Source organism: Halichoeres trimaculatus, unplaced genomic scaffold (genome assembly GCF_033239565.1).
Source record: "Halichoeres trimaculatus isolate MK-OKI-2021-1 unplaced genomic scaffold, fHalTri1.1 fHalTri1_scaffold_2, whole genome shotgun sequence".
Classification (NCBI taxonomy): Eukaryota; Metazoa; Chordata; class Actinopteri; order Labriformes; family Labridae; genus Halichoeres; species Halichoeres trimaculatus.
In genome coordinates, this window is record NW_027437180.1 from 12,520,925 (window position 1) to 12,538,125 (window position 17,201).

Here is a 17,201-nt window from a genome sequence, read left to right on the forward strand (position 1 = left end):
AAATGGAACTGGGAGCAGACCAACCGTTGACAGCTGAGCACCAACTTCGCTTCTGAGAGAAACTTCACCGCCGACGACAGCCTTTCACAGACACCAATGAAACAGTTATGTGAGTTATATACTTTCTGTATTATAAATTATCTTATTGTTTCAAGGACAGTTGATTTTCACCTGTCGCTTCGGTGTTAGTTCCTTAAACAGCCCAAACTTGGTGAGGGGATTTTTCCATAACGCTGCAGGGTGTGGGATTCCTTCTGTGTTCAAGTGTTGATGTTTCGGCTCCAGAAAATCCTTGTTTGACATGTTAACTTTTGAACAGTACCTATGTATTTCGTTTAAAGTTATGTGACTCCTTAAGAGACACAAAAAAATGAATCAGTTTCGAATCATAAAATGTGCTTTGTACGTTTTATTTGTAGCCAAGTTAGCCCCCTTCATACGGTTACTTTCTCAGGCACAGTTAGCGGTGATGACTCCAAAGCTACATCCAAACAACATTGTAAATCTCTGTAAGTTTGTATTTTTGATTTGATTTTTCCTATTTTGAAAAAAAAAAAAATCTTTTTCCTCAGTTGATACATATAGTAAACATTAAAACCTCATTAGTCTACCTAAAGTAAAAACACCAACAGAAACATTCTATTAAGGGGATTGAAATGGTAAAGATAATAAAAAATCTCTCATATACATTCAGCTTGACTTCAGAAACAGTCGACTAACAAGAGGTGCTCCCTCTGTACACACAGAAGCCGGCTGGGTATGAATGGCACCTTTGTGTGCAAATCTTACTTTACACTGTTCAGCACAGTAAATGAAGAATGAGAGCAAACTGACATCACTCATCCAGAATGGAAAACACAGCTAACTCTAAACCAAACTTAAATCAGGTTGAGGTATTGTACCATGTGGATGAAGTCAGAGACACATGATGACTTTCTGAAATACAGCCAGGGGGGAGGAATAGATGAATCATGACTTCTCATCTCTTGGACTGTCCTCCTTGTTTTTGTCTTTATAGCTTTAAACTCGACAGCTGATGTGATGGTGATATGTGAAAGCAAAATTTCTCACAGTGTCTGCTGCTTTTTACCATAAGTTGGCAGCATGCTTAGCCTGGCTCCCACTTTTAGTCTCATATACTATTATAAACCATATAAGCAATGTCTTCTATGAGACTTTATTTTTTCTGAGGAAACGTTGAAAAATTATTTCTTCACAGTCTTTTTCCCCTCTCAGTTTTCTTTATGCTATTGAAAAGCTTCAGTCTTCACCCGCAACCAATTGAACTCACAAGGACACTAAAGTCTTGTGGCAAAACATGTGGGGAAACAGTTTTACTCTGATGTGATTGTGCCACTGGAACCAACAATAGAAGATATTTTCTTTTCTTTAGCAGTAAACTTCAACTCAATGATGACTTATCATCAAATAACTTCAAACTCCTTCTCTTTATTACAGCAGCCCAGAATTAGTTAGCTTGAATGGCTTTTTTCTCTTTTCTTGTGACTGTATCCTTAATAACCATGTAAACATATTTTTTTAACTCTTGTAAAAGATTATCTTGCTGTTTTAATTCTTGAAACTCTATTTATTCTCTCGAAAATTTAGCAGAAAGAAGTGTTAGTCTTACAGTCTCATAAGGCTTAATGTTCTGTCGAACATATCTTGATGAAGTATTTGTAACGTCTTCAGCTTTGTTTCCAAATGCGGCTTAAAGTCTTAAGAATAGTTGTGAAATTAAAGCCTCTTATTTTCAGGACTACATCTTATGTGATGTAATTGAATATTTGTGCGACTTCCTGTGTTATCATGGCTGTATCGGGTTACTTAACATAACAAAGGAGGTGGCAGTCCCTCTTCTATTTTAGTACAACAGAAGTATTCATGAGAAAGTACAATTCCCTTTTTTGGAAAACATGCAAGACTTAAACAAGACTCAGCTATAACGAAACCACTATGTCAACAGTTGCGGAGACAACTTCAGGAAAAAAAGCTTAGAGGATTAGGGGAGAATTAGCTTTAAAAGTAGCAGTCAGTCTTTCTGAATATGCTTTTGTTTTATGTTAGTATTTAACTGTAAGATTTATTAAATCCCAAGCTTTAATTTAAGACAGCTTTACCAGACAGAGGCCTCTGTAAATCATGTTACACACTGAGGCTGTTTCTCTGTAAATGAATATCTGTATTTTCCTCAAAGGCGGCTTCAGTGTTTTCTGAAGAAACTATAAGCCCAAGTGCACATTTTTAAGATAAATAAGGTCCAAAGATTTTGATTACTTTATTAATATTACAGAAAAGCAACAAGCATACATTTATAAACTAAAGTATAAAAAAAATGATCGGTCAAATGTATCCTCTGTACACAAAATATCCAGGCGAGCTCTGTCTTAGATAGCCTGTAATTAATCACTGATTACCGTCTGTAAATCACTGACTATTGCTGCTGGGAAACAGACTTTGCATTGTTGCCCTCTGTCATACCGACTGAACTACAGGCAAATCTTATTTGAATAATACTGTTGGGACCAGAGGCTGGCAGATGCAAATGACTTAATGATTTCCCTCTTCCTCATGGACTAATGAGGAAGAGGGAACCTCCACAGAGAACTTCCTTACAGACTCCAGTCGAGCTCCTCTTCAAACTCGTGTCTGTTTGTATATTGCTCACACCATAATAAACCAGCACGCCTCTGCATACGTCTCACTTCCTCCTCCTGGTCCTCCTCCCCCTCTTTCATTTCTCTCTCAGCCCCGCCTCACTGTTGCTCTCCCTCTCTCTCCATGACAGGACGCTCTCAGGACAGGACAGGACAGACGCCGGCCGGTGAAGCAGCACATGAGCACAGATCCTTTGATTTGATGGACACACACCAAAGGAAACAAGAAGCTACACACACAAAGCATCTTTGAAAGAAGCTCCAAAGCAGCACAGTGAGTCAGTTTATGTTTTCTTTTTTTAATTACTTTAATGATTTGATAGTCCTCTCTGTGTTATTAGCATGTAGCATGCTGTCTCTGTGTCTGTTGCTGAAGCTTTGACCAGTTTATTTTTTTTCCTCCTTATACTTTCTGAAATCTTTGCACTGAAAAACCTTTAGTTAATCAATTTATGGGGACAGAATCTTGAGAATTAACAGAGAAGAAACCTTTTATTTAAGTTGACAATGATTGTTAGGTTTAAAGATGACAAACAGATGTCAAATGATTTTTTGTAGCTGTTTCCCAGAACTGTTGTAATAAATCATACGGACGTAGCCATAGTCTATGAGGACAGAAGAGAGAGTGCTGAATTTGAAGTTATTCTACCTTCTCATACATAGCTTTGGATATTATAGCATGGTTAGTTCACATTTGGACTAAAGGTGCTGAATTGGTGCATGTGACCTGCATGACCTGTTATAAATGGTAAAAAAAGAACTTATTTATTGCCATAGCACTACTTACAAGACAATTAGCCCGCCAAGTCAGTTAAGGAAGTTTGGACTCTAAGGCAGGGGTTTCCTGTCAGGAGGAAGAAGACACTGGTAAAATCAAGATAATAAACTCGTCTGTAAAAAAAGATTTGTATGATTCACTGAGTCATAGTCAAGTTTGAGATTTCCCGCCAGGCCCTGGTCTTTGCACCTTTAAACAAACCTTGCTAACGTACCTATCCTCCTGAGGCATTTTCTGTTTTGACTGAGCAGGACTTCTGTCTCTGAACTGTGTCAGGTGTCAACAGGAGAGACACATGTCTGTATTTTGTGTCTGTTGTTTAATGTTTGGCTGTTTGATCAGACGTCAGCACTGATGGTTGAACATGTTGACCTCGTGCTGTAACTGTCAGCATTATTGCAAAAAATTTAAAGGTCGCATTTTACGCTCCTTTTCTGCAGTTTAATATGGATCATTGATGTCTTCATGAAATGCTAGTAACGTGTTTTGGTCCAAAAAGCCAATAAATCAAGCACAGCAGCATTGTTTCCAGGCTCCCATAGCCCCTCTGTTCAGAACGCTCTGATTTAGTGGGCGTGGCCTTCATATGTAAATGAGCCACCGCTGATACCGCCTCGCTCTCCTGCGTCACTGAGAGCGATGCCACGAGCTCCGAAGGCACAATATTTAGAAAACAGCGAAGCTCGTTTGCCGTAACATTACAGGCTAAAACAACAGGCTAACTGCAGCTACAGTTAGCATCCTGAAGCTAACACAGAGACGGGGGGGGGGCACTGAGGAAAAGCTCTTACATCTGCTCCACAGCACACAGCATTTAAAATGCTGACATTTCTAGGGTCCGAGGTTTTTTGGCGGATGGTTGGTAATGCGCCTGGATTCAGGACCAGTCTATTGGCTAGCCCTCTGTTGTACTGTCCAAAGTTGGAAAAGCAGTCGGCCGTGAAGTGCCTAGCACACACATGCACAGTTTTACTGAGTGTAGCTGGAACATTTCCTTGATAAATGAACTCTAGCCACTTAGTCTTGTCTTCTTCTGAGATGGGAAGCTTGTGCATGGAACTATGTGACTGTTTACAGCCAAAAACAGAGCAGTGATGGCTCTTTAACTTTGTCATAGTGGGCGGGGAGGGGGTTTGGGGGTATCTGCTCCGTTTGACCAATCAGGTCAGTCTTGCTCCTGAAAAAAAGGGAATTGCTGACATCGGCAAACCCCGGAAATTCCAAACAGCTCATTTTAGGTCAGGATTTTACATTCATAAGCACTAATAAGTACAGGCTTTGTCATTAAATATCACATTTTGTGGGCTGGGAGGAAAGCCAAAGACCCACAAATTTCACTAAAAGACTTAATAAAGTGATTTTTGCATAATATGGGACCTTTAAAGGAATGTTCCATGGAACTGTTTCTTTCCTGTTTCCTCAGTTTATTCATTAAAGCTGAGGCCTATGGGTAGAAAACAGAGATATAAATAGAGAAACAGATGTGCTGATCTAGCTGTTCAGCTAAAGTACAGTACTTATGTTTCTCTGTAATAATGATGATATAATTGTCTCACACTGTAACATCAGGGTTACTGACTCACAGACATTTAGTGGTTTTCTCTAAGCTGAAACACTATAACTACATCAATAGTTGAACTACAGTAAAGTCAGTACAGTTTAGTTAATGATATATGTGGTTTGTATCTGTAGTTATGTATTCAAAAGGCCAATTTGGTTGTAGCTTGAGAGGTGTTCACACTAAGAGAGGCTGGGTCAAAAGGTTTGGAGGTAAAGTCTCCAGTGGTCAGACAGCAAAGGAAGTAGTGGTCAGCCAATATTTGTCATTAACTGGAGCGCAGGCCGCTGATGACGCTGATATCACATTTTTGTTTTTGTCATTGATGAAATAAAAAAATTGTATGAGTACAAAATATCCATGATTTCATTCTCATTACAGTTTTATATACATGGTTATCTTAACCTGTTAAGTACTTTAGATAGAAAATTGACATAATGCTTACATTTATGTCAGAAGCAATATAAAACTGCATTATACATAAGATAATCAAAAACCAGCCAGTAACTGTTCCAGATGTAATCCCTTTTCATTTAGGAAGGAAAACTGTGTTATCATGAGGATGGACATCAAGATTTCTCAATGGCAGCCTCACTGACAGAGCTGGCTGAGACATTTGTCCATTATTTATATTAACCTTGTACACACAGGCATCGGACAATACAAGTTAGTCTAAAGTATCTATCTGTCTCTAGTTTAAAGGTATGTATTTTTCTTGAGCTGGTTAAAAAAAGACCCCATCCACATTGCCATTTCTATGTTATTTCGGCAGAATCGGCTTAATCTTGCTCAACTTTGTCAGGGGACATCACTCAGACTTGCAGATTCCAATGTTTCTCTCAACCTTGTTGACGTTTCTTTTTAAAAGGGGCATATCATTGGCATTGATTGTATAAAATGTGAACGACGTGTCTGTGACATCACCAATGTGTTTCTGGTATGGAGTTTTGAAGCCCATCGCAGACAGATGCCATATTGGAAATGCCACAATCGGCCTAGCTTTTTTTTAAATTTCAGATGAGGCAAGAGGAGAGACTTTAGCCTCTTTGCAGACAGATACAAGATGTCCATCCATCAGTTATGTTAGCCATGACTTTACACGGGTAAAACTTGTACGTTTGATAGCTTTGATAATGGCTGTCAAAATTCACCCCTTTACAATGTAAGCTAACAGAAATATGAGCTATGAAATGAGAAATGAAGAAGGCTTTTTTGACCAGGCTGTTGACATATTCATTTTTCTGAAGATACACGCTCTTTTGTCTTGGTGTGTATGTGATTTCTGGTATCCTTACAGCCAGCCTCAAGCTGAATCTCAAATAACAGCTGTTTTTATCACTTCCACAATTCGTATTTTTAGACCTGGGGTTGCTGCTTGGTCAGTGGTCTCACTCTCAGCTCTACACTGCTCCAGTCTTTGGCTCCCTGGTCTTTCCTCTGCTCAAACCTCAAAGACCTCCTGCAGGTTGATTGAGGTGGAGTTCTCTAAGCCAGAGTTGCTCCTGAAGCAGCTTTCGAGGACTTCATGTTGAGTGAACAGAGTGGATTGGCCTTTGGAAAGTGGCTAACTGGTATTTGGGATTTTATGTCCACTTTCTTTCTCGCGGAGATGCTGTCCAGATTTAGCTCTCACAGTTGTCAGGGTGGCATTCTTGTTCACTTAAGGGTCCTCTGGACACCGACCTGTTGTTCCGTTCTCATGCTGTCTCTCTTCTCCAGTGTTGGTAATTTACCTCCTTGTTGTGGTACTGTGTCTTTTTCCTCCGCTCCTTTTGTTTTCCTAACAGAGTAATGTTAGGTTTCTTACATAGACCCCATTATTTGTCAGGTTTCAGAAAAACATGCACTGTTTTCAGCCTCTGTGGTAAAACTTTGGCTTTTCTTTCTACATGTACAAATCTGTTGGTTTAGCATTGTATGTCAGACATATATAAGTAAAAAGGAAGATTATTTATGTTGAATAGACATGATTATTAGGGGTGCACTGATCACAGTTTTCTGGCTGATCACTGATCACTGATCTTTATAAAGCCTGACCTGCTGTTACCAATTTGGGCCGATACCGATTTTTATGTTTTAGAACTGACAGCATATACCTTCAATTAGGGCTGTACGATTATCGCAATCGCAATCGCAATCGCAATCGCAATCGCAATCCCAATCGCAATCCCAATCGCAATCGTAATCGCAATCGCAATGTCAGCACATGCAATTCAGATTTTTCTCCATGATAACCAAGCAAGTCTGTAGACTCATCATGACACAACTTTTTTTATTAAATCGCAAGCACAATCGCAATCGCAATATTGTCCACCTAATCGCAAATCGCACCTTTTCCCCAAATCGTGCAGCACTACCTTCAATGTTCCAATCTTATTTTATTGAAAATCATTGAACAATGCTTGTGAAACAATAAAATCTTTATGTTTAACTTTAACAACCATAAAAGTGTCCTGAGTTTTAGGTCTGAGAGCATATAAGATCAGTTTCATATGTAAGGATGGGCCGATCACTGATCACTGATCACCAATCTCCCAAAATTAAGGAAATCGTCATCGATTGGTGCATGTCTTATGATTATAAGACAAAAAGCACTCAGAGATACTTCTTCTGCACAGATATGTTTCCCATCATCCTCAGGGTTTTCATCAGTCTGTTTCTCAGGACTGTACAGCTCTGTGTAGTGTGGTCAGAGTCAATATTTGTTCTGTATCAGGCATCATACCCTGTCCTTTTTAGCTTTATTATCCTATAGGCTTTGTATTTATATTGGGTGGAGCAGAGCCTGATAACTCATAGAGGATTTATGAGACTTAAACAAGTTTCACTTCAACTTTTGAATAAAAGGGATCCTCAGCCATGAGAGCGTACACAATAATCTTCTGCTGCGTGTAAGGATTTATTAATCTAATCTGAATTTGTAACCTCTGTTTCACATTTGTTTCTTCTATCACCATCACGACTGATAACAGACCAACCAATAAACTCCTCCTTATATGGAAACCTGTCAGATCAGGTTGTTAAGTTAACCAAACGAGTCAACATTACGAAGGAGATCAAACTAATAGACAAGTTTGAGACTAATACACATGTACCTGATGTAGTTTACAGGGCACGGCCGAGGTTGACATGAAGCTGTAGCTTTTTAAGATCAGTGGCCTTATCAAATTCAAACATCAGTGTGAGCGTTTAGTTCTGTGTGCACTGATATCATGTTCTGAGCTGAAGGATATTGCATTGGTTTCTAACAGATAAATGACATGTGTCTCTTGTTAAACATTATAATGCAGTTTGATTGCTCTATAAACGTCTTGTGATGCAGAGAGAGTGTGTGTGTGTGTGTGTGTGCACAAACAGAAAACAGGTATACTGCAAACAGTTGGTTGACTGAATGATGCCCTCAGATTGTGACTTGACGCACGTCCGCTTGTCTGCAGACTGCATAATAACAAACTGTGGACAGACTACAGGGTCATCTTTCACTACTCACTTATTTAGTACACATTTACTTTTCACAATTACTGTCACTTTGTGTTTAATACCTCAACTGACATAACCTGAAATGGTGTTAATTTGTTGTGCATTGTTATAAAATGATTCCTATAAATTTTCAGGTAGTTTCGTGTAAACAGCACCAACATCCCTCTATGATGGGATAATCTTAGCCTGTAACACTCTCTCATGATACATAATCTTTAAACAGTTTCTCTTATCCAGAACATGTGTCCATTATCCCTCTGCATGAATTGAAGGCCTGTTTGCAGGATGTTGTAAGCTACTATAAAGCAGGTTTATCTGCACTTCAAGGGTTTTAAGCATGACACTGATGCCCTAACTACTGTACTGTAATTCTTACACGGCTTCTTGCAGATTTTCAAGGAATTCAAAAGGTTTTCTTTATTTTTTGTTCAGTATTGTTTAAATATTCTAGTACAATGATAACCATTGAGAACAAGCTGATATTTAAGCCAGAAAAGCAAACCTGTGCTGCTTGCTCTTTGAGATGTTGATGGGACAATAGAGACTCTGTTTATTTTGCATTATGCAGCCGCTGTTCTGTCATAATCTTGTTCTAGGTTTGTAGAAATAGAAAATTAAAAACATGGAAATTTAAACTTTAAACTAGTGCTGTCAGGCGATTAAAAAAAATAATCTAATTAATTACAGGATTTGTAATTAATTAATCTAATTAATCGCATTTTAATCTCATATCTGCTTAAGGTCCCAAAATAAAGAATTTGAATTCCAGGACATTAAAATTACATTAAAAGACATTAAAAAAACATTTAAAAATAAGGTGGGAATATATACAACACAATTTTAGGTACCCTGAGGCATGAGGAGCACATGAAAAAAGTTTTATGGTTCTATCTTTACAAAAACTACACAGTCCTGCACCTTAGATAAGCTGATTTGATTTTTAGGACGTTTTTTGCTTCTGTCTCATTTTTACTCGATGTGGACTCAATTTTCACTGCAATATGAACTTCTTTACTTCTATGAGGTCAGGAGAACCAGGGCTAAAGGCTAAAAGCTGTGAGGAACTATGTACAAAACACTTAATTCAAGTCTTGGATCAAAGAAAAGTGAAGTATTTCCAGTTTAACATGCTCTGAACACACAAACTGTTGCTGATTGGTGCAGAGCAGCCCCAAGCTGAAACATGACACCAGGAAGATGGAGGCAAATTTTCAAAGAATTCTTTAGATTTAAATACAGGACAAATATCGATCATTCAGGGCTTGTTTGATGCAGTAAAGAGTGTAGAATTATTTGTTTTGTACAGAATTGAGCTAGAGCAAAAGGTTGATTTTCTGCAGATTTTCAAAAAGGACGTGTGAATAAACGAGATGTGGACGGCAGTCTCACAAAAATCACTCTCGCTTCCCCCCAGGTTCAAAGCATGTAGCTAGATATGATACATTCAGGGACTGTCGGATATTTGAAAATTTGACGAGAACACCACTTTTTCCAAGTAGGAAAAACGGATTGTAAATGCCAGACATTTGAAAATCAGTGCGTCTTTGAATGCATGAATGAATTAGTTTGTTGCAGTTTTCTTAATGTGTAAAATGACTAACTTGGCTGAAATGCTCCAATCATACTAGAAAATGTGAACTTATTATCAATTAACTCCTGATGACTTTCCCTGGAAGCTGTACTCGGTTTAGTTCAGAGTTCAGATCTTTGTTGTCACTGGAAGGGAAATTTGATTTGCAGGTCAAGGCACAAAAAACACAACAGATGATCAGACATAGGACAGTGCAGCACAACCCGATGCCTCCCACTTTGGTGAGTCACAGGGAAGGTGTGAAATAAGTTCCCATTGGCCTGTAGAACTCACAGAATTGGATTCCCTCCTTCTAGACCATTGGTGAAATCTCCCTCCCCCTCCTGTGTGTGTATCCTTTTCCTCCCTGTGTGCCTCTGCTCACGTACACACCCTCCTGGAAGGGCATTGTTTACTCAGAGTACCAACGTAGAGCTTTTCAAACAGCCTTTGCCTCCATTCATCTGAGCTCAGGTTCAGTCCATACTCCAAGGTCAAAGTCATTTTCTCTGCTCCACTGTTTCAGGCCAGACGTGACATTAAGCTGCTATCTCAGATCACCCGCCTCTCCCACTGCAGTTCATGTGACTATTTTAAAAACTTTTTATTAGATTATCATCACGCTCATTCTGCTTACAGTACACTTGTGGAAACCCTGGAGGCATTTTAAGTCTGTTTTGAGCTGCTTCTCTGTTGCTGTTCCTGAACCCAAAGGCTAATCTCCTCTGCAGCTCCATTATGTTCTGTATGAATGATGCACTTGCTGATTACTCAGCTGACAGTTTGGGTTTCTTCCACTGGCTTCCTGCCTGGCACATTAAAAAGATGAGAATAGAAAGGATTGAGAGGGCTAATAACCATGTCCCCTACTGTCACCCCAAAGTGGCTGACAGGGCCTCGCTTGGCTGCACAGTTACCAAACCAGCCATGTGTTTCACTCACTGCTAAATTAGAAGTGACAGAGGGATGTGAAGGAAGCTTGGATATGCATTTTTCCCCCTTTTATTCACACAAATTGTTTCCCCTCCATGTTCTACCTGATAAATGTGTCTTTATTACATGCAATCATTCAGTTATCTGATCAGGTGACTACATTACTCTCACTGTAACACATACACATCAGTGTCAGAAACAGACGGTCTGATGAGAGGGCAGTATAAAGGCTTGAAAATGTAAAGTGTGTGCAGCTGCTGGGTCTGCTCTGAAGAGAGGGAGGGTGGGTGGGTGGGAGAGTGTTGGCTGTGATCCAAGACACTCAGCTGATTGGATGTAATGCAGTGCAAAAAGGAACAGACAAGGGTAAATAAAGGAACTGGAGCTCTTGATTCTCATGCTAGTGTATGTGCAATCAGGTGTGTGTGACATGTTGTGTACACAGCAGCGTATGTGCCTCATCCTGTTCTGACCATGATCAGTGAGTAGCTGTCACTTTAACTGGGCCTAACCCTTTGCCCTCCAGCCAGCATGCTTTATTGACTACAGTTAATGGGTTGAGGTATCAAGTGTCCTTTTGTTAGCAGCCTGAATTAAGCATGAAGCATTTATGTGACTCAATATTATGAAAAGAGATCTTCTGTAAAATGTCACCAGAATGTAAGATGGTGTTTGCAGTGCAACAAGACCTTTTCTTGGCTGGGCTGTTTTTTTTTTTTTGCTATGTTCTGGGAATTTCCAGATGTCAACCCTTTGGTGATAGATGACCTGAAGCAAAAAAAAAGAAAAGAAAGAAAGAAAGAAAAAATAAAAAAAAACATTAATTTGACTTTATTGCAAAATGTTGTTTCTTAAAGGAAACATATAGTCATTCAGAAGTTGATTAGACTACTACCCAGTGTAAGGTGTTTGCTACTGCTACACTACATTAACAGTAGGCGTAAAGTTGATAACTGAAATACTTTTTATGGTTCTGTAAAGGTTAATCCACCAGGATCTGCAAGCTATTTAAGCAAAACGATCTTCATAAATACAATTATTGTTACAACATGTTAAATGAAGTTTAAAATTAAAAAAAAAAAAGAATAAAAATAGACAGTAAAGCATATTGTAATGCTTTGATTGCTGAATTACATTTATTTGCTTTGATTCAAAACAGAGAAAATGTTGAAGTGGTTTTATGTCATTTTTGATTAATTTTTTTCTCTTTCTTTCTTTTTAATTTTTATGTATTTATTTTTGGCAAATTCAAGGCAAGAAGATACAAAGCACACAAAAAGTCAAACTGAAATAAAAATTGAATAAGAAAAGTAAATGTTGGGTAATAAAGTGTGCAGAATCCACGCAGAAAGGAGTTGTACAAAAGAGACAAAAATTATGAACAAAATGAAAAAAATGAGCAGAAATGAACAATTAAAAAAAACAAAAGCAGGAGAGTGTTAAAAACAAATTGGTGACAAACACAAATGTCATCTAAGATGCAGTCTTTGAAGGCTTAAGCGCAGTCTGAGGGAACCCAAGAGTGAGGTTTGTCAGATGCAGTCCACCATTTATCCAACAAGGCCTCTCATTTTGTCATAAAGGTATTTTCTCTGTTGGACAATTTGTATCGCAATCTTTCCAAGTGAAAATGTTTCCAAATTCTTTGAGTCATTGTTGAAATGAAGGACTTGCTTCTAGCTTCCACATTTGTAAGATAAGGTATTTCAGGTATTTTCCTCTGTATTCCATTCAGGGGATATTAAGATCGTAAGCTCCCCCAATAAGAGGCACAGCTGAGGGTCACGTGACCGACGCGAAGCCCTTGCCACTACCAATATGGCTGCTGTAGCCAATGTGCTTCATTTTCTGTGTCAGAAACAGACGGGTGGTGTTGGCGAGACTACGTCAATGTTTTATACAGTCTATGATCAAGATGTATCTCACATTAATGGAGCTGTGGTGTATGTTAAAAAAAGTTCTCTCTCATGTCTTGCTGAAATAGCAGTGCTCAGTTCAAGATGTGCTTTGTGGTTGTTATCGTACATAATAACTGCATGTGACCGTAAAACGTGGTAAAAGAAAGAAATTCTTGATTAGTTTCTGACTTCTCAAAGAATTCTGTTCGAGATAGTTAAAAGAAAGAGCTCACAGAAAAAGAAAGAGTCTAAATCAAAACACTTCATGATGCGGAAAGTTTTCTAGTTTTTTTTTTTTTCTTTTAATGGGTGGTCTTAAAAACTCTTTGAGCACTGACTGTAAGATCACTGTAAATGGCCAAAACATAACATCTTGAGGCACTCTTGACTTATGTTGGTATTCAGAGAAAGTTTTCTAAAGCTGTCTTGAGATTGCACTTGACCTTCCCCCATTGAGTCAGAGTTTCTGAAAAAAATATGTTTTTGAGATTTTTTGGGGGGCTGTTTGGTCATTTTACACCCATACATAAATTTGCTTTGTTAGTTTGTGTTTATTGTAGCAAACTATGGCTGATTAACTGCCAAATGAGTTCATGTTCAATAGCTCAGTGCGTGGGAACTTAATTTGGGGACCAGAGAGTTATTTTCTTGGAAAGGAAGTATAGTGTAAATTTTGTATACTGTAGGATTATTTTACGCCTTATGATGGGGATTATTGCTGTCATTTTTACATTTTAATGAGACACACTTTCTTACTGTATGTCCCAGCCTGTATGTATTTCATATGTGCTGCCTCGTGCTGTGTGTTCATAGGAGTGTCAGCTATGCTGGGGAACCTGATCTGTGTGTAGCTGCTGGCAGTGGAAACTTGATCTTTGTGACCCTGATACATGGACAGGAGGCCCGGCCCAGCTTTGTTTGTTGTGAAAGGCTCTTTGATCAAACAAAGGGTTTGATGCTGGGAGAGTTTAGATCTTTGGAAAACTAAATCTTTTCGTAATAACTTTATTGTTTTTCTTTGTTTGTCCACCCTTTGCTGGATTTAAGGTGTCATTTTATCCTGCGGGTATTTTTAATTAAAGATGATCTGGAATATAAAATGAAAAGCAAAATATCCACAGTCTGCAGTCTGCAGTTGTGCAACGCTGGAGGTCCGTTTGTATATAGAAATAAAAACAACATTAAAAAAATGTGAGATTTTCCCTGTACTTCATATTACAGAAGCACAAAATGCTGATGCAGAATACTCAACCACTACGGAGACGTCTAGTGGAGATCTTATGTGTCTTTCTTTCCTCTTTCCTCTTTGTGCTTTTGATTTTTTCATTATCAGCCCGTTGACCCATCGCTGCCTGATGCCCTGGAAGCCTGTGTTGTCTCCCTGATCCACCAGGGGGCCTCAGTCCCTCACAGGGACACTCAGCTCTGAAACTGACTTCACCCTGAACCCTCCAGCCCCAGTCAAGCTGTCCCACCCTGCCTCTTCTCCCTGCTCCTCCTCTCCTCCTGCTCCTTTTTCTCCTCCCTCTTGGTCCCCACGGCCACACCTGGACACCCAGCCGGCCCTCTCCCTCAATGAGGGGCAGGGGGAGGTGCTGGGGGCCCTGGATGTGGCCCCACAGGATCTTCTTTTGGCTTCATCTGGGAACCTCAGGGACTTGGGACAGCGACGCCATGATGTGTCAACTTTAACAGGTAAGCTGTTGTACACAAATACATACATTTTGAATTTTTTATTAATCTGAATTTGAAAGCATGTTAAATTCTGCAAGCATAATAAATGTATATGAGCAATGAGCCCTTTTCAGTGAGGGAAATATTGCATGTTCATAAACTTACCTCTAGAGGGCAGTGCGGTGTTAAATAAGGTTATTATAGTGAGGTAACTGTCCTCTTTCTTTTCCTTTCATTTTGAGCCATAAACCCTAAATTACATATTTATTACACTAACACAAACGCTAACAAAAAAATAAAAACAACCTCATCTCATACGCAGACCTTTGCTCCAACTTGCCGGAGCTGGAGATCGTGAGCCTCCTGTCAGAGGGTCAGCCCAACTACACCCTGCGAGCAGACAGTGTGTTTGGATACGATACTGAGGATTGGCTGCAGACGCCTCTGCTGAAGCCAGAGGTCGTTCTTGGACTCACGTATGAGCAGATTGAAGAGACGCTCAAGTACTTCTGTGAGTGCTGTTGATTTCCACTACACATACCAGTTTGTAGCTTTGATTAATAGGATGAAGGGCACAGCTTAAATTAAGACCCACTTTATTATCCACTAATGACTGTTAATCTTTAATTATGTTTAAAGGTTTGCTGTTTTTATTGGCTGGCTGGCTCCACACTGGCTTTGTGTTTTGAGAAGTTTTACAGTGGGGTGAAAAGCAGTATTAGTTTATTATACTCTTATACTCTTATAGCACCATGCAGAAGGTAAAACACATTTACACTTGATTCAGAAACACCAGCAGATTCTCTGGGTCTGAGGCCATTTAAGATGAACTGAGGTGAAGTGGAAAACTGTTCTGTGATCTGAAAACAATCAAAATTTGACTTCCTCCATGAAAATCATGGATGACACCATGGGTGCGTCTCAAAGCTCCAAAGTTCCATCCTTCCTTCCTCCATTTGCGTCGTTCACTTGCGTCTTAGTCCATCCTACCAGAGATGCATGGGAGAGACGCGAGGAATCGAAGAGAGGAGAGAGGATGGAGGAGATTTGTTTTTAGAGCAATGGGACATCCTCTCCTTCGGAGCGTCACATGAAGCGACGTGTTTCAGTGATGACGGCATCAGCTGATCACCTCTGGATCATCTGTCAGTCAGCTCTAACAGCTGTTTGTGCAGTTGGGCATGTGCGCTGTAATAACTCTGATCAAACAGAAACAGTAACAGAGATTTGTCTGTTTCTTTAACCTGTTTAACAAACACGTTACCATGAAGAAAACCTGATCTCTGTTTATTCTGTGTGCTGTTTAGAAGCTCATATGGATCATTTTCTGGTAAAATGCGCAATTGTGAGATTATTTATGAACTATTTAGCCTTTATCTAGAGCCCATCTGATCGTGAACTCTGTGAAGCTTCTTAATAACCCACCTTATTGTGTCTCAGGAAGATATTATTTATCAGTCAGTTTTCTATATTAATCCTCTGTTATATTGATTTAATGATGGTTGTATTCAGTGTTTTGTGCTTTAAACTCACAGCGAACACTTCATTACCAGATTTATGATCAGTTTCTGAACGATCCTCTGTGCCTGTTTTCAGTTCGTCTTTTCTTTTATTAAACTCTGTTGTGTTTGTGAAGTTTCATGTAAAGTCTGAGCCGCTGCAGCGTCCAATCAGAGAGTGATATTCCATATGGGGGCGCGTCGTTCAGTGAAAAGACTTCCGCAAAGCCGGCTCTTGTGTCTCCTCAATCATAGCTCCTCCAATCAGTCTCCTCCATCCTCTCTCCTCTCTCCTCTGAGCGCAATTATCGCTTTGGGACAGTCTCCAAAATGGCGACTGGGAAAGTACTTCTAGTGTCGTGGAGGCGATAGGATGGAGGCAGCACGAAGTTAACACATTGAGACGCACCCCATCACTCCACCTGTCAGTATCTGTGATGTATGGAGAAGCATCAGTGACCATGACATGGGTTGTTGTCATATCTGAGAAGGCATCGCAAGTACTAACAATAATTTAATAGGTGCTTCTGGGGCAAAATATGCTGCCATCAAAGCAAAGCCTTTTTCAGGGACTTTGCAGAATACAGCAATTCAACCCCAAACCACATTTTCCATGTGAATAGCATGGCTCTGTTTTAGAAATATCCAAGAACTAAAGTGGCCTCTCTGCAGCCCCGAGACATCACCTGCTGAAAAATCTTTTTTCCCTTTTAAAGCAGCTCAAATCTCATACCAGAGAGGAATGAATCATCAATAAAAACTCTGAAAAAACTATTTCATCATTCCCCAAGCATTCACAAAGCCGCTGTTAAAAGAAGCAATGCAGCACAATAATAAACATGTTCAACCTATTTGAAATCGAAACAACTTGAAGTGTTGCATTTGTTTCTGCATTTGCTCAAATATGTATATTTGCAAAACAATTACAACTTTACACCTTTTTAACATTAAATATAGGATTTAGTTCATTTGCAAACCATCAAATTCGGTTTCTATCAACTTTTAACACAATGTTTAAACTTTTTGGTAATGGGAGTTGTGGGATTAATCCAACAGTTCACTGCTCTTATGTATGGCCAATGAGAAGTCATTCCTGGTCAGCTGGCTTCATGGTGATTGCTACCAATAGACAAATGTGAATTTAATACACTTAA

At 39.3% G+C, this 17,201-nt stretch overlaps 1 long non-coding RNA gene across 1 annotated transcript; it reads left to right on the forward strand.

The window, feature by feature from the left end:
- LOC141802395 (uncharacterized) lies at window positions 1-14,397 on the forward strand. The gene is made up of 3 exons (XR_012599473.1): window positions 1-109; window positions 2,789-2,931; window positions 14,208-14,397. It is a non-coding gene; the product is annotated as an uncharacterized LOC141802395 (long non-coding RNA).
- The last annotated feature ends 2,804 nt before the right edge of the window (window positions 14,398-17,201 follow it).